The sequence below is a fragment of the Engystomops pustulosus genome, chromosome 5 (assembly GCF_040894005.1).
Source record: "Engystomops pustulosus chromosome 5, aEngPut4.maternal, whole genome shotgun sequence".
In the NCBI taxonomy this organism is placed as follows: domain Eukaryota; kingdom Metazoa; phylum Chordata; class Amphibia; order Anura; family Leptodactylidae; genus Engystomops; species Engystomops pustulosus.
In genome coordinates, this window is record NC_092415.1 from 38,085,793 (window position 1) to 38,108,212 (window position 22,420).

Genomic DNA, 22,420 nt, shown 5'->3' on the forward strand with positions numbered 1-22,420 from the left:
ATGCAGGTTATCGGGCGCACAATCTTCATGAATCGCGTCGTACTTCATCCACGTCGGACAGTCCAGATCGAGGATCCTGCAGGGACCGGGTAAGTAAATGTGCCCCATAACACATGATTCACAGTCATTAACCCCATCCCAATGAAGCCACTCTTCACCTTCCTGACACGCCCCATTTTTTAAAATCCGCCCTGTGTCACTATTAGTGGTTATAACTTTGGAACGCTTTAACATCTCCGGATGATTTTGAGATTGTACTTCATGCTAGTTGAAACTTTTTGGTGATATTTTTGTGTTTATGAAAAAAAAAGATATTTGGGGAAAATCATTTTTCGAAATTTAAAGTTTTCAACTTTTCCGACGCCAAAATAACTTGGTAACAACATTTTACCAAATGTTGGCTTTATGTTTATATGTTTGTTTGTTTTTTTGCATCCTGTCATTTTTGTAGGATTTTGTTGAGGCTTAGAATTATGGGAGCGACTTTTCACATGTTCATAAAAAACACAAAATCATGCTTCTATGGGACCTGCTCAGCTTTTAAGTCATGTTAAAAGGCCTAGATACCTCAAGTTAACCCATTGCAGAAATCCCCTAACTTTTATGAAGTTTGTTAACCCTTTAAATGTTTTACAGGGGTTGAAGGAAAACTACCATGAGGAATCTACCATCAGAAGTAGATCTGATTCCTCCGGCATGACTCCGGCCCTAATCTGTAATTTAAACAGCTGTGGCAATAACCTGAGAACTTCTTTTCTATTATTCTGGGTTGGCATTTGCTTTGAATAGACAGTGGATATAAACGGTATTAATCCTTCCTTTCCCTATGTAACAATTCATTGATATACAAATGGGTAACCCCAGCCCCACAACCCCAACTCACATTCATCACATCAAAATTCTCTTTAAAAACAAGTGTTGCTACAAATCTATAAAATAAGTAATAAAATATAAAAAAAATACCACCTGTAACCGCTCATTACCAGGACCCCCTTTCGCCTGCACTAAATGACAAATGTCACCGTGTTTATCTGTAAAACATAATTGTGCCGCCTGAAGAAGAAGAAGAAGAGGAATGCCTAATTTACAGGCTGAAAGGAACAAAATAACAGGGTTTTATCTGCAATAATAAGACACAGGAAATTTGTGCTATTGTAAAGGAGCGCTCTGAGGTTACTAACTGATGCATTATTTAAAGCAAATAGATTACCAAATATTATCTAAAAAGCAATGCACTAAAGATAAAAACCCGCTGCTTCTCATTCCATAACACTGCTCTGCGGATGACAAGCGTGTCTCATAAGAGCAGACATGATTCTCAAGAGCAACGCTCCCAGTAGTAGTATGGGAGAAAACAAAGCTCCTGGCGCTATACTGTACTTAAAGGGGTATTCCCACAAAGACAAGATTCTGGAATATCTTGGATATCTCTGGCTAACAAATTCTCTAATTCACTGTTAATAACAAATATACAGCATTTCACAGATGTCTCTATGGGTCCTGGTGCTTACAAATTGGTTGCCCCTGGATCTGACTATGCTTGTATTATTCTCATAAATAGCTTCTCTTTTCTGCACACTGTGCTCTCTGCCCCTCCCTCGGCATTAGAAGACCAGCTCAGACACAGGCACTTTCTGTCAACAAGCAGAAGTGTGCAAAGACTCTGATCACGTCAGATTTTGATCAGAGTGCGATCAGGGTTTGGTCAGTGAAAAACTGACATTTTTCATCAGAGTTAAATCCATTTTCAGTCAGAGTTTGTTCAGTGTCTCAGTGAAAAACACTCAGGACTGTGGTCTATCAATTGATCAGTGAAAAAACGCGCTGCACTTGCATATGTCTGAGAGTGCAATGCGTATTTGTTGTGTCTCCATAGAGTTGCATGGTGCGTTTCTCACGCTCTGACTTACTGAGTGTGAGCATGCTGAGATTTTAACATGTGTTAAAAAAAAAATCGAGTCTGTGCATGAAAAAAATGCTACAAAAAAGTGTGATAGTTACAGTGCAATGCAATTTTGGCCATATACACGCAATATGCACGCACAGAACATGCTCGTGAAAAGCATGTAATCATGACTGGGGAGTTATAATTTGAGAACTTTCTATGATGAGCAAATCCCTTAAGATACTTATAAACAAAGCTGGGGAATTGGAGTCCTGATAAAATGGACCGCCGCCTCCACAAAAATATCACAAAATAATAAAAATTATGAAATTTTGTTTAACCGGTTAAGGACCAGGCCCTTTTTTGTTTTTCCTTTCCATTTTTCACTCAGGAGCGACAGAGGTGGCAAGTACACGTTTATTTTTTTTTAAAAAAGCCCATCCCAGCCTGGCTACTCATTTTTTTAAACTCTAGGACAATCCCTTTAATATTAAGTTTACAGAAGGTAATCTAATGCCCATAGACATAACGTATGGAAAGTTACCTTCTGTAACTGTAAGATCGGAAGATGCACAACTCAAGTTTGAACTTAAAGGAAATCGATCAAAATCAAACATAAGAAACCAGGGGTGATTACACATAGACCCAGGCACTGTGACTGTGGTATCTTCTTATATTTGTTATCCATGGTCTCCTTCCTTCTAAAATCAACTTTTAAAATTATGCCAGAGCCTCTCCATGCTGTAGCTTCTAAGGCTGTTACACTGTGAAAAAGCCCTTCCCCCCCACACACTGGGGCAGATTTATCAAGCTGTCTAAAAGAATATTCTTAGTTGCCCATAGCAACCAATCACGGGTCCCCTTTAAAATATTCCTGAGCAGTGGTAAAATAAAAGCTGAACTGTAATTGGTTGCCATGGGCAACTAAGAATATTCTTACTTTTAGACAGCTTGATAAAGCTGTGTGCTGATACTTTCTCTGCTACGGTGAGATTACATCAGGCAGAAGTACTAAGGGAACAGGACCTCCCACACCTCTGATTAGCATAATTGTAAGAGTTGATTTTAGAGGAAACGAGGCCACAGGTAACAAATATAAGAAGGTAACAGGTTTATCCATGCTTTTTTTTTTACCTTAGACCAGATATTCTTAAAATGTGGAGACTTTACACCCCCTTCTTGTTGGCTTGTTTTACAGCAAAAAACAGGTTGGAAATATTTTCTAATAGTCCACTCTGATTTCCAGCAAATCTTTGCCCTTTTTTATTTCAAAATAAGATTTTAAAACAAACTACGATGAGGGTCACCTCCGCCTCACACCTCCATGACGTCACATCAGTCACATGGTGTGTTGGCAGGTAAGCACCATCCACATGAATGAGCTGCAATACCCAGCACAGCCACTATACAACGTATGCGGCACTGCTTGGTAGACAGGGCACAATGCTCATTCAATTAGTGCCCCAAAACAAGGGTCGCTTTTGTCAGATAGGCGTTTCCAGTATGTCTGCCCTGATCTTGGATGTTTAATAAAAATTAGTATATGGGGTGTGGAAACTAATGGCCCTGATTGGTGATACCTATTAAATGATGTAGAGGAGGCGGAAATACCGACTAATATCAGTCAACATTGTAATAAAATGGCGGACTAATTCCATGTATAGCCGTATTCACACACAGGGGAACATTTATCAGTGCTTCTACGCCAGATTATTCTTGTGAACTATGCTGCCTTCACGCCATGTGATGAGGGGACGTAAAAGGGGGAAACAACGGGAGTGGTCCGACATGAGGTGTTCCTGCACATGCGCACTTTCCAAAAACCTGGTGAGATCAGGCTTTGTGTAGTTTTGTCTGTCTGCAAGTAGCACAGCTGGCAGATACATCATGAGCTCTAAGGGTGATGCCACACATGGCGTTTTGAACCCGTTTTTGGTCCGTTTTTAAGCAGTGTGTCCAAAAACGCATGCGTTAAAAATGTTTTGACCAGTTTTAATTAAGATAATTGGTAAAACCTGTCAAAAACGGATACGTTTTCAAAAAACACATGCTTTTTTTAACATATGCCTTTTTTAACGGATTGCTTAAAAAAAGGACCAACAACAGGTTCAAAACACCATGTGTGGCATCACCCTAAGGCTGGTGGCACACGTGCCATTTTGTCTGCATTTGCAAGCGCAAACAAAGCCGTTATTTAACGCAAAACACCAGTGGCTTGTTCCCGATCACAGGCGTTTCCATAGAAACGTCGATGCGATCGGGCCGCCCTGATGGGTGCGGCTTGGTCTGCGTTTGCATCATGCATCACCCTAAGGGTGAAGACACACATGGCGTTTTTGGGCCGTTTTTGGGCCGTTTTTACTAATTGCGTTTTCAGATCGTTAAAAACGCATGCGTTAAAAAACGCATCCGTTTTTTAAAAACGCATGCATTTTTTGAAAACGCATGCGTTTTTCTCCGTTTTTCATTGCGGAAAAACGGACAAAAACGCATGCGTTTTCAAAAAACTCATGCGTTTTTAAAAAACGGATGCGTTTTTTAACGCATGCGTTTTTAACGATCTGAAAACGCACTTAGTAAAAACGGCCCAAAAACGGCCCAAAAATGCCATGTGTGTCTTCACCCTTAGGCTATATTCACACTGCCGTTGCCCGCCCGTACCGTACCGGGCAACGGCAGTGCCCGGCAGCAACCTATGGCGCACGGCCCCGTATTACAGGAAAAAATAGGACAGGTCCTATCTTTTTCCCGGGTACGGAACGGTACGGTGCCGCACGTGTGCTGCACCGTACCGCTCCTGTAGGGTGCCGTGCGCCCATAGGAGTGTATGGGGGACGTATATCGGCCGTATATACGTCGGCCATATATACGTCCCCCATACATTCGTGTGAATATAGCCTAAGGGTGGTGGCACACGTGCCGTTTTGACTGCCTTTGCAAACGCAGACCAAGCTGCACCCACTGGGGCGGGCCGCGGCCCGGTCACATTGGCGTTTCTATGGTAACGCCTGCGATCGGGAACGAGCCGCCGGTATTTTGCGTTAATTTAGTGCAAAACACTGGCGACTCGCTCCCTAAGTGTGCTGTCACACATGGCATTTTTAGGGCATTTTTGGGACAAAAATGCATGCATTTTTTAAAAACTAAGGCATTTTTTAACGCATGCTTTTTTTTACTAACTGAAAACTAAAAACGCCAGGTGTGACATTCTTAGGCTATATTCACACTGCCGTTGCCCGCCCGTACCGTACCGTAGCTTTCCAGCCCAAAACGTGTCTTACAATCTTTAAAGGGTTGTCCACTTTCAGCAAATAATTGCTATGGTTTCTGTAAGTTATACAATTTTCCAAAATACTTTCTGTATCACTTCCATACATTTTTCTAGATCTCTGCTTGCTGTCATCCTGTAGAAAGCTTCTTAGTTACTTCTAGTAGATAGAAATCTGTCCGTGGTCATGTGATGAACACGCAGATGCATGAGCTGTTATAATCACGGAGAGGAATCAGAGCTGTGTGATAATAACGGCTCCTGTACCTGTGTTACATCACATGACCAAGGACAGAAATCTATTCACTGGAAGTAAACATAGAAGCTTTCTATAGAATGACAGCAAGCAGAGATCTAGAAAACTAAGGAGTTAATACAGAAAGTATATTGGAAAATTGCCTTACTTTTCCTTAATCAAACAATATCAATTATTTACTGAAAGTGGACGACCCATTTAATTATGACAATAAAAGGCTTATAGTATAATCACACTTTAGTATTTGTGGAGACTTTGGTGGCTTTTTATAAGTTCCAATTAGGAATCTAATAATTCTGGGATCCAGTGCTTTCCCAATTCCGGGAGTACATTAGATTAGACAGATCTGCCCCGTAAGGACACATTCACATGTTGCAATCCAAGCACAGAGGGGAGGAGCTACCACTGAATGCAGATGCGTTTAGACCTCAGGGTGGTGACACATTTGGCGTTTTTAGGCCGTTTTTAGTTTTTTAACACATGCGTTTTTTTCCGATCTGAAAATGCCCTACTAAAAACGGCCCAAAAACGCCACGTGTGTCACCACCCTAAGGCCACGTTCACATGTAATGTTTTCATTGCCTTCTGAAATGCAATTAAAAGGCTCCACCCCTGATTGCGAATTAAGTTAACATTGCATTTCCCTTACAAATTGCTCAGGAAACACAATGTTGACTCGAAGTGTGATCTGGGGTGGAGACTTTTAATACTGTTTCAAAGCGTAATTGAAACGCCACATGTGGACGCAGACGTAACGTATGCATTCAGGAAGGACTACGGCTTTTGCGTTATTTACCACCAAAACACGTGTTCCTTGTTCCCAAATGTTTAAGTCCAAAAGCAACCATGGTAGCAGCCCTTACCCCTGCAGTGCTTGGATTATGTTTCTGGGTGCAATGCGAGAACACGGCCATACTGTGCCACAAGATTATCCAATATTTAGATATAATAATGATGAAAACCTTTCAGCTTCCATTCATTACATTGTAGAGAGCAGTACACAGCACAGAACACAGGTTTCTCCTGATACATAGGAACAGCACCGGTGCTGAGGAAAGCAGCCGCCCGGGAACGAGCATATGACACACCGCTGGCTCCCTGCACACAGCAGTGTATTGTATATACATGTTCCGGACACTATTATACTGCTACATGGGGAAAAGTTGTAGAACTTTTCCCATTCACAGACATCGTACACCCGGAGACATGACAGAGAGTAGAAGAACATCCTACACCCGTGTCCCGTGCAGTTACCTTGCAGGTGATCCCCGTGCAGCCGCTCAATGAGCACAGAACACCCGCTCCACACCGCACAGCCCGCCCACACACAGGACCAAAGCACGGACCAATCACAGTGCAGGTAAGATTCTTTACAGCTCCTGCTTTCAGTGACAGGAGCGCGGTGATTGGTCATATCTGGAATGCGGACGGTTGGCGTTCTATACAGTTGCTAGTGAGCGGTTTGTTTGCAGAGAGGACGGTGATACATTGTATCAGAGCAGAGGGGGAGGAGCTAACATCGAGATGGCAACACAGGGGTTTGTAGTCGGGTACAGATCATATTGTATCCAGAGGGGCAGCAGGGTAGGCAAAGGGGGTGGTGGCTCCCCAGTTTTCATCACTGACTGTGCCCATAGTACACAGATAGAGGTGAAAGTAGTGATTAGCGCTTCACTGAGATATACATGTCTTATATTCACATATATGGGCACAGTACAGTACTACTACTCATATCCTGCATATATGGGCACAGTACAGTACTACTACTCATATCCTGCATATATGAGCACAGTATAGTACTACTACTCATATCCTGCATATATGGGCACAGTACAGTACTACTACTCATATCCTGCATCTATGGGCACAGTACAGTACTACTACTCATATCCTGCATATATGGGCACAGTACAGTACTACTGCTCATATCCTGCATATATGGGCACAGTACAGTACTACTAATATCCTGCATATATGAGCACAGTATAGTACTACTACTCATATCCTGCATATATGGGCACAGTACAGTACTACTACTCATATCCTGCATATATGGGCACAGCACAGTACTACTACTCATATCCTGCATGTATGGGCACAGTACAGTACTACTGCTCATATCCTGCATATATGGGCACAGTACAGTACTACTAATATCCTGCATATATGGGCACAGTACAGTACTACTACTCATATCCTGCATATATGGGAACAGTACAGTACTACTACTCATATCCTGCATATATGGGTACAGTACAGTACTACTACTCATATCCTGCATATATGGGAACAGTACAGTACTACTGCTCATATCCTGCATATATGGGCACAGTACAGTACTACTAATATCCTGCATATATGAGCACAGTATAGTACTACTACTCATATCCTGCATATATGGGCACAGTACAGTACTACTACTCATATCCTGCATATATGGGCACAGCACAGTACTACTACTCATATCCTGCATGTATGGGCACAGTACAGTACTACTGCTCATATCCTGCATATATGGGCACAGTACAGTACTACTAATATCCTGCATATATGGGCACAGTACAGTACTACTACTCATATCCTGCATATATGGGAACAGTACAGTACTACTACTCATATCCTGCATATATGGGTACAGTACAGTACTACTACTCATATCCTGCATATATGGGAACAGTACAGTACTACTACTCATATCCTGCATATATGGGCACAGTACAGTACTACTACTCATATCCTGCATATATGGGCACAGTACAGTACTACTACTCATATCCTGCATATATGAGCACAGTATAGTACTACTACTCATATCCTCCATATATGAGCACAGTATGGTACTACTAATCATATCCTGCATATATGGGCACAGTACAGTACTACTACTCATATCCTGTATATATTGGCTCAACACAGTATTACTTATATCCTGCATATATGGGCACAGTACTACTACTCCTATTGTGCATAAATGAGCACAGAACAGTACTACCACTCCTATCCTGTATATATGGGCACAGCACAATACTGTTACTCCTACCCTGTATAAATGGGCACAGTACAGTACTACTACTCTTATCCTGCATAAATGAGCACACACAGTACTACTACTCCTATCCTGTATGTATGAGCACAGAACAGTACTACTTCTCCTATACTGCATATATGTAAACAGCACTGCACTACTAGTCCTATCCAATATATAGATGGGCACAACATTACGATTTTACCACCCCAAAAAATGTAATCCACCCTTTTATTCACTGTCATGTTTTGCAAGCTATATTTTTTTTTCATTTTTGCAATCAATGTAGCTGCTTAATGTGTTTTGCAAGATGATCTGTATTTTTTTCTATAATGTCATTTTTAGGGTGTTTATGATATATTGACTATTTTTTATTAACTCTTTGTTGGGGGATTAAGGAAAATTGTGTTTTATTTTTAACCACATAATGTCACAGCACGTTTTTGGGCTACACTTCACTCTTCTCAAAAATCCATATTTTTCCAGATACAGACCTGTATGAGGTCTGTTATCTTTAGGGGAAATTTGTACTTTTTAATGGTGCTTTAATATTCAATGTACTGGGGAGCTAGAAAAAAAATTCCAAGTATAAGATTGGCCAGAGGGGCTCTGAAAATAACCCAGAGCCCTTCTGTCTCATTAGCATAATGAAAGGTTGATTTTAGAAGGAAGTTGGTCATGGATAGCAAATATAAGAAGATTACCACAGTCACAGTTCCTGGACCTATGAGGAAGTGCTTCATTTTGATGGTGGATTTCCTTTAATGTTTCTGCGCGGTACTATTAGGACGTGAGATGACTTTTTAAGAAGATCAGCATGGGCAGAAAAAATACTGTTACTTCATATAGAAGAGGACTGATCATCCTGCCATCCTACTTAGCAAGAGAAGGAAGGAGAGGAATGGAAAAAGGGGTGACGGGGAAATCTACATTTAGTTATACAGTCTATTCTGTGTCTTTCGTACTGATGAGGTTAATCACCTATACGTGAATACTGTAATGAGGTAAATCTTTTTATGTAGATATGCCAGAAGATGAGGATCCACAGATTTTTCTTGCACAGGTTTTCTTAGTTTTCTGCTTCTGGCATACAGCAATCTTTATTGATACCCAGACTTTGAATGTAGTGCAAAGAGCTGATTACAGTGAAAATGCAGAGAGAGGCGGCAGCTCCCTGCATTATCCCTGAACCTCTGCTTATGCTGTATGTAGCCGGCAGGCGTGATGTGATGATGTCATCCCTGCCTTCTGGCTTCAGTGCTACACAAGCAGGAGAGAGGAGCTGGTGCGGGGTACAGGGAAAGGTGAGTATCTGTTTATAAGAAGGGGAGCTGCTTGGAGTGGGACCCAATAAGAGGGATAGGTGCTTATTGGCACAATAGGAGGAGGAGCTGCTGGGGACACAATCAGAGGAGGAGCTCCTGGGGGGCAAAATAGGGGGAGCTTCTTGGAGTGGGACACAATAAGAGGGGAAGGTTCTGGGGTGCACAATGTAAGAGAGAGATAAAGGGCACTAAGTAGGGAAATTATATTGTGTGGGGGTGGAGTTAGAGGCGGAGCAAAAGGCATGGCTTAGGGTAAAAAAAATCCATCTTTTGGCCCTCTCTCTCTTCCTATGAAAGATGGGAGGTATAAAAGAGTGATAACATCATTAGATCAAACAATAGGAAACGGCCCTGCTCACAAGTTTACAATCTATGAATTTTTGGACAACCCTTCATATTACAGATGCTTTTTTTTCACATATATACAAACATTTCAAATATTCTAAGTAATCTGACCCAATAATAACAGCAATAGAGCGTGACATTCTTCAGAAGAGAAGCCCATCTTCTATAAATGTCAATGTTTCCATAATTTTCAATTCGTCCCTTTCATTTCCAAAGATTATGTGATAAATAAGGATCTGCCTTCCCATTCTTCAGAAGCATTATTCCAAGTTGTACTATAGTATACAGAACGCGGCACTAAATACCTTAAGTTACTCCTGGCCTTGACTTTCTAAAATGACTACAATGCTCGGGCTGAATAATTGCCTGGTCCACGTCCATTAAAAATTAGTTTGCCGCATACTGAGGGCAGGGGAGAAGCAGAACAAGGTTGAACGATGGCAAGTATTTTACTAGTCAGATTGTTTTACTTAACATGCGCCAATGCAGCCTTCAGAAGAATTCCAGCAGAGCCTCTATACGCAACACTACAATACAACAAAAGGAAGAGCTGCTTTTCAGTCATACAATATTCCACAGAGTCCATTATCACCGGCCTTGCATTTGTTCTTCTGCTCTCAGCTTTACTTAATTAAACATACCTTGAACTGCATTTCCCAAGAAAACACTTAACTTTCTCACATTCTCCCTACAGCTCTGTGTTAATATGATCTTTAACAATCACTGTTTTCCTTGACGAGTCTCCACTACTTAGCACAAGGACCCACAATAAATGTAAATGAATAATAGTTTGTGCACCCCGCCATCATTCACCTTGAAAGGTATTAAAAAAAAAATATTCATTTCTTTAGGTCGTTTTAATCTGTCTCCCCCTGTCCTGTTACATAGGTTTTTTTTTTTTTTTTTTTAATAGGAATTAGATATAAAGACCTTGAAAATATAAAGCAACTCATGTGTCAAGTGGTACTCCTCAAAAATCAATAACATGCTTCACCGTGTTACGCCTTGATAGCAAAAGCAAAGCCAGGCTGTTGGAGGTGCTAAGAAGTATGTTATCTTAGGAGATTTTGGAGACTCTGAAATGTACAGTAAACGGAAGATAGTATGCATTTTATCTTTAACCCCTTAAGGACACAGCCTGTTTGTAGGTTAAGGCTCGGTCCTTTTTTTAGAAATTTGACCAGTGTCTCTTCCTGTGGTAATAACTTTTTAACAATTTAAGATATCCCTGTGATTTTGAGATTGTTTTCTCGTGAGACATTGTAGTTTATGTTGGTAGTATCATTTCGGTTATCCGGTCCTTTTTTGGGGGGTAAAAATTCAAAAATTTAGGAAAAATTTGAAAAAAATTACAATTTTCAAAATTTAAAATGTTCTACTTTTTAGACAAAAAGTCACACCACAATTTTTTTGGGGTAGAAACCTTTTGCCATTGGTCTGCTTTTTATTTCCATAATTTGTTTTACGTTTCCATTTTCTTTACGGATGTGAGAAGGTTTCAAGTTTTAGTAGCAACTTCTCAGATTTTTTTGAAATTTGAAAAATGCAAAATGTTTGGTGACCAATTCAGTTTGGAAGTGCCCTACAGAGACTTTTGTACTATATACCCCCACAAGTAGCACCATTTTATGAACCTAACATCTCAACCTATTCAAATCAGCATTTGAGAAGTCTATTAACCCTTTAAATATTTTTCTGGAAGCATATAAAAATGGATTGGAAATTTCAAATTTTAAATTTTTGATTACGATTTTTCTCATTTAGCCCTAAAATGGACACATTCAGAAGGAAGTTGTGGCAAATATACATCCCAAAATTTTTGCCCTGCTTCTTCCGAGTACGACAATACCAGATATGTGGATGTCAATTGCTGTTTCGTCGCACAGCGATGTCCAGAACAGAGTTAGTTCTATTGGGTTTTCGGAAGGCCAGTTTGGCTTCAAATATTTTGTGGTGCCACAGTGTACTTGAAGAGCCCCTGAAGAAACAGTACAGTAAAAAACCCCCAAAGATGTCACCATTTCGGAAACTAGACCCCTCAAAGAATTCATCTGGGGTTGTGGTGAGAATTTTAACCCCCAACATGCAGGTCAAAATTGAATGCAAAGTAAATGGTGCATAGTAAAAATTGCGTTTTTCTTGCAAAAATGTCATTTTAGTGCCCAATATACTGTGCCCAACCCATGGCAATTTAGACAAACACCCCAAAAATCATTCTGCGGGTTGTCCTGAGTACAGCAATATCACACATGTGCCAATAATTGACAGGCTGGGCACACGGCAGGCCTGAGAAGGGAAGGAGTGACATTTTGATTTTTCAGCTCCGTTTTCACACGTTTGGATTTGGAGTGCCATGTCATGTTGGCAGGGCCCGTGAGGTGCCAGTGTAATAGAAACCCCCGATAAATCATACCATTTTGGAAACTAGACCCCTCAAAGAATTCATCTGGGGTTGTGGTGAGAATTTTAACCCCCAACATGCAGGTCAAAATTGAATGCAAAGTAAATGGTGCATAGTAAAAATTGCGTTTTTCTTGCAAAAATGTCATTTTAGTGCCCAATATACTGTGCCCAACCCATGGCAATTTAGACAAACACCCCAAAAATCATTCTGCGGGTTGTCCTGAGTACAGCAATATCACACATGTGCCAATAATTGACAGGCTGGGCACACGGCAGGCCTGAGAAGGGAAGGAGTGACATTTTGATTTTTCAGCTCCGTTTTCACACGTTTGGATTTGGAGTGCCATGTCATGTTGGCAGGGCCCGTGAGGTGCCAGTGTAATAGAAACCCCCAATAAATCATACCATTTTGGAAACTAGACCCCTCAAAGAATTCATCTGGGGTTGTGGTGAGAATTTTAACCCCCAACATGCAGGTCAAAATTGAATGCAAAGTAAATGGTGCATAGTAAAAATTGTGTTTTTCTTGCAAAAATGTCATTTTAGTGCCCAATATACTGTTCCCAACCCATGGCAATTTAGACAAACACCCCAAAAATCATTCTGCGGGTTGTCCTGAGTACAGCAATATCACACATGTGCCAATAATTGACAGGCTGGGCACACGGCAGGCCTGAGAAGGGAAGGAGTGACATTTTGATTTTTCAGCTCCGTTTTCACACGTTTGGATTTGGAGTGCCATGTCATGTTGGCAGGGCCCGTGAGGTGCCAGTGTAATAGAAACCCCCAATAAATCATACCATTTTGGAAACTAGACCCCTCAAAGAATTCATCTGGGGTTGTGGTGAGAATTTTAACCCCCAACATGCAGGTCAAAATTGAATGCAAAGTAAATGGTGCATAGTAAAAATTGCGTTTTTCTTGCAAAAATGTCATTTTAGTGCCCAATATACTGTGCTCAACCCATGGCAATTTAGACAAACACCCCAAAAATCATTCTGCGGGTTGTCCTGAGTACAGCAATATCACACATGTGCCAATAATTGACAGGCTGGGCACACGGCAGGCCTGAGAAGGGAAGGAGTGACATTTTGATTTTTCAGCTCCGTTTTCACACGTTTGGATTTGGAGTGCCATGTCATGTTGGCAGGGCCCGTGAGGTGCCAGTGTAATAGAAACCCCCGATAAATCATACCATTTTGGAAACTAGACCCCTCAAAGAATTCATCTGGGGTTGTGGTGAGAATTTTAACCCCCAACATGCAGGTCAAAATTGAATGCAAAGTAAATGGTGCATAGTAAAAATTGCGTTTTTCTTGCAAAAATGTCATTTTAGTGCCCAATATACTGTGCCCAACCCATGGCAATTTAGACAAACACCCCAAAAATCATTCTGCGGGTTGTCCTGAGTACAGCAATATCACACATGTGCCAATAATTGACAGGCTGGGCACACGGCAGGCCTGAGAAGGGAAGGAGTGACATTTTGATTTTTCAGCTCCGTTTTCACACGTTTGGATTTAGAGTGCCATGTCATGTTGGCAGGGCCCGTGAGGTGCCAGTGTAATAGAAACCCCCGATAAATCATACCATTTTGGAAACTAGACCCCTCAAAGAATTCATCTGGGGTTGTGGTGAGAATTTTAACCCCCAACATGCAGGTCAAAATTGAATGCAAAGTAAATGGTGCATAGTAAAAATTGCGTTTTTCTTGCAAAAATGTCATTTTAGTGCCCAATATACTGTGCCCAACCCATGGCAATTTAGACAAACACCCCAAAAATCATTCTGCGGGTTGTCCTGAGTACAGCAATATCACACATGTGCCAATAATTGACAGGCTGGGCACACGGCAGGCCTGAGAAGGGAAGGAGTGACATTTTGATTTTTCAGCTCCGTTTTTACACGTTTGGATTTGGAGTGCCATGTCATGTTGGCAGGGCCCGTGAGGTGCCAGTATAATAGAAACCCCCGATAAATCATACCATTTTGGAAACTAGACCCCTCAAAGAATTCATCTGGGGTTGTGGTGAGAATTTTAACCCCCAACATGCAGGTCAAAATTGAATGCAAAGTAAATGGTGCATAGTAAAAATTGCGTTTTTCTTGCAAAAATGTCATTTTAGTGCCCAATATACTGTGCCCAACCCATGGCAATTTAGACAAACACCCCAAAAATCATTCTGCGGGTTGTCCTGAGTACAGCAATATCACACATGTGCCAATAATTGACAGGCTGGGCACACGGCAGGCCTGAGAAGGGAAGGAGTGACATTTTGATTTTTCAGCTCCGTTTTCACACGTTTGGATTTGGAGTGCCATGTCATGTTGGCAGGGCCCGTGAGGTGCCAGTGTAATAGAAACCCCCGATAAATCATACCATTTTGGAAACTAGACCCCTCAAAGAATTCATCTGGGGTTGTGGTGAGAATTTTAACCCCCAACATGCAGGTCAAAATTGAATGCAAAGTAAATGGTGCATAGTAAAAATTGCGTTTTACTTGCAAAAATGTCATTTTAGTGCCTAATATACTGTGCCCAACCCATGGCAATTTAGACAAACACCCCAAAAATCATTCTGCGGGTTGTCCTGAGTACGGCAATATAACAGATGTGCCAATAATTGACAGGCTGGGCACACGGCAGGCCTGAGAAGGGACAAGCAAAATTTAGCTTTTGGAGCACCCTTTTCACTAGACTGGTGTTGGGGTGCCCCTGACGTACCAGTGCATTAGAAGCCCCCGAGTAGTGACCCCATTTTAGGAAAGGGCACCCCTCAAAGTATTGTTCTAGGGTTGTATGAGCATTTTAACCCCTAAGATGCTGGCCCAAATGTAATACAAAGTGAATGGGTCAGTGTAAAAATTGCATTGTTTTTTTCAAATGTGTCATTGTAGTGACAAATGAAATCAGCCCAACTCATGCCACTGTGGATAAACACCCCAAAAATCATTCTGCGGGTTATTACGGGTATGGCAATACCCCATGTGTGGCAATAGGCTACAGGCTAGGGAAATGGCAGGGTTGAGAAGGGACAAGCAAAATTTAGCTTTTGGAGCACCCTATTCACTAGACTGGTGTTGGGGTGCCCCTGAGGTACCAGTGCATTAGAAGCCCCCGAGTAGTGACCCCATTTTAGGAAAGGGCACCCCTCAAAGTATTGTTCTAGGGTTGTATGAGCATTTTAACCCCTAAGATGCTGGCCCAAATGTAATACAAAGTGAATGGGTCAGTGTAAAAATTGCATTGTTTTTTTCAAATGTGTCATTGTAGTGACAAATGAAATCAGCCCAACTCATGCCACTGTGGATAAACACCCCAAAAATCATTCTGCGGGTTATTACGGGTATGGCAATACCCCATGTGTGGCAATAGGCTACAGGCTAGGGAAATGGCAGGGTTGAGAAGGGACAAGCAAAATTTAGCTTTTGGAGCACCCTATTCACTAGACTGGTGTTGGGGTGCCCCTGAGGTACCAGTGCATTAGAAGCCCCCGAGTAGTGACCCCATTTTAGGAAAGGGCACCCCTCAAAGTATTGTTCTAGGGTTGTATGAGCATTTTAACCCCTAAGATGCTGGCCCAAATGTAATACAAAGTGAATGGGTCAGTGTAAAAATTGCATTGTTTTTTTCAAATGTGTCATTGTAGTGACAAATGAAATCAGCCCAACTCATGCCACTGTGGATAAACACCCCAAAAATCATTCTGCGGGTTATTACGGGTATGGCAATACCCCATGTGTGGCAATAGGCTACAGGCTAGGGAAATGGCAGGGTTGAGAAGGGACAAGCAAAATTTAGCTTTTGGAGCACCCTATTCACTAGACTGGTGTTGGGGTGCCCCTGAGGTACCAGTGCATTAGAAGCCCCCGAGTAGTGACCCCATTTTAGGAAAGGGCACCCCTCAAAGTATTGTTCTAGGGTTGTATGAGCATTTTAACCCCTAAGATGCTGGCCCAAATGTAATACAAAGTGAATGGGTCAGTGTAAAAATTGCATTGTTTTTTTCAAATGTGTCATTGTAGTGACAAATGAAATCAGCCCAACTCATGCCACTGTGGATAAACACCCCAAAAATCATTCTGCGGGTTATTACGGGTATGGCAATACCCCATGTGTGGCAATAGGCTACAGGCTAGGGAAATGGCAGGGTTGAGAAGGGACAAGCAAAATTTAGCTTTTGGAGCACCCTATTCACTAGACTGGTGTTGGGGTGCCCCTGAGGTACCAGTGCATTAGAAGCCCCCGAGTAGTGACCCCATTTTAGGAAAGGGCACCCCTCAAAGTATTGTTCTAGGGTTGTATGAGCATTTTAACCCCTAAGATGCTGGCCCAAATGTAATACAAAGTGAATGGGTCAGTGTAAAAATTGCATTGTTTTTTTCAAATGTGTCATTGTAGTGACAAATGAAATCAGCCCAACTCATGCCACTGTGGATAAACACCCCAAAAATCATTCTGCGGGTTATTACGGGTATGGCAATACCCCATGTGTGGCAATAGGCTACAAGATGGAGACACGGCAGGGCTCGGAAGAGACTGGTATTTGGAGCACAGACATTTAATTTTTTTTTTACATCATAAAACATTTGTAGATGCCCTTAGGGATCAGAACAGTAGAAACCCCTGAAAACTGATCCTATTTGAAAACTACACCCCTCCATGAATAAATCTAGGAGTGTAGTAAGCATTTTAACCCCACAGGTGGACCCCAAGGATGATGCATAATGGATAGAGCATAGTACAAATTATCCATTATGTCATCTTGTGCCCAGCTCCTGCCACGGGAGACAAACACCCCAAAAATCATGATGTGGGTTCTCCCGGGTACGGCAATACCCCATATGTGGCAATAATCTACAGGCTGGGCACACGGTAGAGCTCAGCAGGGAAGGTGCGGCATGCGGCATGATGTATAAGCTGTGTGAGCTGTGTGCATCAGGGTAAAATTACATATCCAGGGATGTGTGGTATATGCGGAAACAATCTTTCATGCATAACCCTGGTTTCTCGGGGCATGTGTCACACTGGTAGATGGTTTGTTTTTTTATGCCCCTTTTTCAGCACACCCTGCATCTCTTCTGTGTCCTTCCCTTGCTGGCTGTTTGGGGAACTTCTCCTGGAAAGTGCTGCCCTGGTACAATCCGTGATGTGGCCTCGCTTCCAGACGTGCTAGCACTCCCCCCTTCCTGGTCTCTAAAAATCAACTTCTTCACTACCACCTCTTGAAATTCCAGGAAAGTTCCCCTCTGGCCGGCACATCGATGTAGCACGAAAGCATTATACAATGCCATCTGCATGATGTGCACGGCCAGCTTTTTGTACCACACCCTCGATTTCCGCATGGCGTTATATGGCTGTAGTACCTGGTCCGACAAATCCACCCCTCCCATGTACTTATTGTAATCCAGAATACAGTCTGGCTTGGGGGCTTCTGCACTGGTACCTCGTACAGGGGCAGAGGTGGTGGTGTGCCCATGTATTGTTGTTAGTACAAGGACATCCCTCTTGTCCTTGTACCTAACACACAATACTGAGTCGCTGCTTAGTGCTCGGCTCTCATGCCTTCTGAGCTTTTCCCTAGCAGCGACTTCGGGAGACCTCTCTTATTCCTTCTAACAGTGCCGCATGCCGCAGTTTGTCTGGAAGCGAGGCACTTGAACAGGGTAACACTGGTATAAAAATTATCCAGGTAGAGGTGGTAGCCCTGGTCCAGTAGTGGGTGCACTAAATCCCATACTACTTTCCCAGCAATTCCCAGGAAGGGGGGGCATTCAGGGGGCACTATTTTGGAATCCTTGCCTTCATATATCCTGAACTTATAAGAATACCCTGATGCACTCTCACACAGCTTATACATCTTCACACCATACCTTGCCCTCTTATTGGGCAGGTACTGGCGGAACTGAAGTCTCCCTTTGAAATGTACCAGGGACTCGTCTATCGATAAATGCCTCTCTGGAGTATACACTTCCATAAATTGGGCATTTAGATAATCTAATATGGGTCGGACCTTATATAGCCTATCATAACTGGGGTCACCTCTGGGTGGGCACTGTGCATTGTCGGCAAAATGCAGAAACTTATGGATGGCTTCAAAGCGCATCCTATTCATTGCCATGCGGAACATCGGGGTGTGGTACAGAATGTCTGTGCTCCAATTATCCCTGATAGATGGCTTCTTTACTAGTCCCATAAGAAGTACTATGCCCCAATACTTCTCCATCTCTGCTGCACTAACAGGGGTCCACCTGTGGGGTTGTGAATAAAAAGAAGTGGGGTTTTGGGCAATGTATTGTGCAGCGTAGAGATTAGTCTGGGACACCATCAGACCAACTAGGTCCTCACTAAAAAAGAACTTAAAAAAGTCCACTGGCCCGAGCCCTGCCGTGTCTCTGCGTATCCCAGGACTGGCCGTAAAATCAGGGACCTGAGGGGCATAATTACTGGGGGTCACCCATGTGGGGTCAGAAGTCCCGGGCACTTCAGGAGAAGTCCCGGGCACTCCAGGAGAAGTCCCGGGCACTCCAGGAGAAGTCCCGGGCACTCCAGGAGAAGTCCCGGGCACTCCAGCAGAAGTCCCGGGCACTCCAGCAGAAGTCCCGGGCACTCCAGCAGAAGTCCCGGGCACTCCAGCAGAAGTCCCGGGCACTCCAGCAGAAGTCCCGGGCACTCTGGCACTACTGCGTAAGCGCCTTCTCGGGGGTTCTTCGGAGTCGCTTTCTGAGGACGAGGTAGATAGATAAAACGGACACTCGTCCCCACTTGCTGACTCCGTATCGGAGGCCATAACACTACACTACACTACACCTACTACACTACACCTACTACACTACACCACACAACGCCTTCTCCTCCTCACAACGCCTTCTCCTCCACACAACGCCTTCTCCTCCACACAACGCCTTCTCCTCCTCACAACGCCTTCTCCTCCTCACAACGCCTTCTCCTCCTCACAACGCCTTCTCCTCCTCACAACGCCTTCTCCGCCACACGCCTTCTCCTCCTCACAACGCCTTCTCCTCCACACAACGCCTTCTCCTCCTCACAACGCCTTCTCCTCCTCACAACGCCTTCTCCTCCTCACAACGCCTTCTCCTCCTCACAACGCCTGCTCCACCACACAACGCCTGCTCCACCACACAACGCCTTCTCCTCCTCACAACGCCTTCTCCTCCTCACAACGCCTTCTCCTCCTCACAACGCCTGCTCCACGACACAACGCCTGCTCCACCACACAACGCCTTCTCCTCCTCACAACGCCTTCTCCTCCTCACAACGCCTTCTCCTCCTCACAACGCCTGCTCCACCACACAACGCCTTCTCCTCCACACAACGCCTTCTCCTCCACACAACGCCTTCTCCTCCACACAACGCCTTCTCCTCCTCACAACGCCTTCTCCTCCTCACAACGCCTGCTCCACCACACAACGCCTTCTCCTCCACACAACGCCTGCTCCACCACACAACGCCTTCTCCTCCACACAACGCCTTCTCCTCCACACAACGCCTTCTCCTCCACACAACGCCTTCTCCTCCACACACGCCTTCTCCTCCACACACGCCTTCTCCTCCACACAACGCCTTCTCCTCCACACACGCCTTCTCCTCCACACAACGCCTTCTCCTCCACACAACGCCTTCTCCTCCACACAACGCCTTCTCCTCCTCACAACGCCTTCTCCTCCTCACAACGCCTTCTCCTCCTCACAACGCCTTCTCCTCCACACGCCTGCTACTCCTACTCGCTACTCCTACTCGCTACTCCTACTCGCTACTCCTACTCGCTACTCCTACTCGCTACTCCTACTCGCTACTCCTACTCGCTACTCCTAAACGCTACTCCTCCAACTCCTAACGGATCGCACTGAAAAGTGCGGTTGTGGGGGATAGGGAAAACGTACAAGGGGGGGGTAATTTTGTGTTTTAGGGTACAGTACAGGGACAGCTCTCTAGCACAACTCTCTCTAACAACTCCAACACCAAAATGGCGCTGTTAGAGAGGGTTGTGCTGAGTAGATCAGCCCCCCAGCGTCAGAGATCGCTGTCATTGGCCAATCTGAATCGATTGGCCAATGGCGGCGATCGACGTCACAGGACCAATCAAATTGGTCCTGTGATGTCATCGGTGGGGTGTCGGCAAGCGTTGCCGACACCTCCCACCGACGTGTCACCGGCCCGCGTCACGGATCGCTGTCATTGGCCAATCGCGATGGATTGGCCAATGGCGGCGATCGACATCACAGGACCAATCAAATTGGCCCTGTGATGTCATCGGTGGGGTGTCGGCAAGTGATGCCGACACCTCCCACCGACATGTCACCCTGTCTCGTGACAGGGGGCCGTCCGAAAATGGAGTAGCGCTCGCGTCCGATATATCGGACGCTGAGCGTTAAGGCACTTTGCTCAGCGTCCGATATATCGGACGCTGAGCGCTAAGAGGTTAAGATATCCAATTGGTGTTTTTGGTTTTTTATATTTGATAGATTGCTGTATTTGGTAGATTCATATAATCAATTTTACGATCTATATAAAATATAAATTTGTTTTAACTTCTGTGCCCATCCAGGCTTCAGCCTACTGTGAGGCAGAGGATAGGCTGCTGACTGTAATTTTATACTTAGTTTAAAGGGAAACTATCACCAGGGACCTCATTTTCACTAAAGACAGGTTACAGGAGCCCATTTGTGCTCCTGCACAGCTTCTCCCTCCAACTCCTTCACAGAGTTCACAGCCTGGTGAGCTGACATCAGTGGGGGAGGGAGATGCTGTACAGGAGCACCAAGATAGGGATTGAGAGCTGAGGAGTCTGCAGAACAGAAACATGTTGTTTTATACATGTTAACTTATCTTATTTTAGGTGATATTTTAGGTAACAATGTGTGGATGAGCTGGATAAGCAATGACTGTTGTTGGAACCAGGCAAGCACAACAGTGAAGGTATTACTAGCTCTTGGCCTTGATGCAGTGGTACTGTCAGAACAAGGAAGAGATGAAGGCCCTGTATCTTCCTAAAAACTTTGTTCCTGCCTACTTGCCCACCTCACGCTAACCTGCAAGGGACAACTAGACAACAGTCTCCACTCGAGGTAATTGTAAAGAAAAGATAACAATCAGACAGACAAAAGCTAGGTCAGCTGAATTGAACCAAAACCAATATGTCGAAGTGTAAATCGTAGCTGATTGGTTTGCCCATCCATCACATCCAGCACACAAGTTCAAAGATGTAGCAAGATGAATGATCTGCAAAACACCTGTGTGTGTGTTATACTAGCCAAGAGAAGTTCTACCGAGCTCCTGTTGAAGCAGTTGTCCTTGGCTACACGTCCATGCCATAATACTCTTTGCCACACAGTGACAAGCCCATGCTCTCCACCAGATTCGAGAACATCTCCATACATTTTTTTAAAAAAGAATGGTGACTATGAAATAATAATAAATCTTTATGTAGTGTCATCATATTCCGCAGCACTTTACAAATCACGGGGGACTTATACAAATAAAATAATATACAACAGAGTAATAACAAGGTCGTATGAGACAATACAAATAAGAGCCTTGCGTGAAAGAGCTTAAATTCTATGTGGAGCAAGGGGCGATACTGAAGGTATGTACTTGTACAGTGAACCAGCCATTCTTGTAGGGGAATAGAATAAATGGATAAAATAATAAATAAATAAATAATGCTGCGTGAATTAGTCATCAGCCGGCATTTTATATACAAGCCCAAGGTGAATAGGACGGCAGTGAAGCCTTTATATTGTTATCTAGTGCTTGCAGGATAACAGACTGGAGGAGTACAAAGGGTTTATTAGTGAAGAAAGAGTTAAAATCTCATGCAGTTAGGGAATCTCAGAGGCCTGCCTGAATGGTTGGGTTTTGAGAGCATGTTTGAAACTTTGGAGGTTCAGTA

The 22,420-nt window shown here is 43.6% G+C and overlaps 1 protein-coding gene and 1 long non-coding RNA gene across 5 annotated transcripts in view; one reads left to right on the top strand and one right to left on the bottom strand.

The window, feature by feature from the left end:
- The window catches only part of LOC140132652 (uncharacterized), a 255,989-nt gene extending 249,143 nt beyond the window's left edge, over positions 1 to 6,846 (bottom strand). For 2 of the 4 annotated variants that reach the window (XM_072151667.1, XM_072151668.1), the window contains exon 1: positions 6,664 to 6,846. The gene's annotated coding sequence lies outside the window, so the exon portion shown is untranslated. Of the gene's footprint in view, positions 1 to 966; positions 1,036 to 6,663 lie in introns of those variants that run through there. The other 2 variants (XM_072151664.1, XM_072151665.1) reach the window with 2 other exon arrangements.
- Positions 6,847 to 6,892: 46 nt separating this feature from the next.
- LOC140132653 (uncharacterized) lies at positions 6,893 to 21,866 on the top strand. The gene is made up of 4 exons (XR_011855684.1): positions 6,893 to 6,947; positions 10,799 to 10,925; positions 11,018 to 11,151; positions 21,368 to 21,866. It is a non-coding gene; the product is annotated as an uncharacterized lncRNA (long non-coding RNA).
- Positions 21,867 to 22,420: the final 554 nt, after the last annotated feature.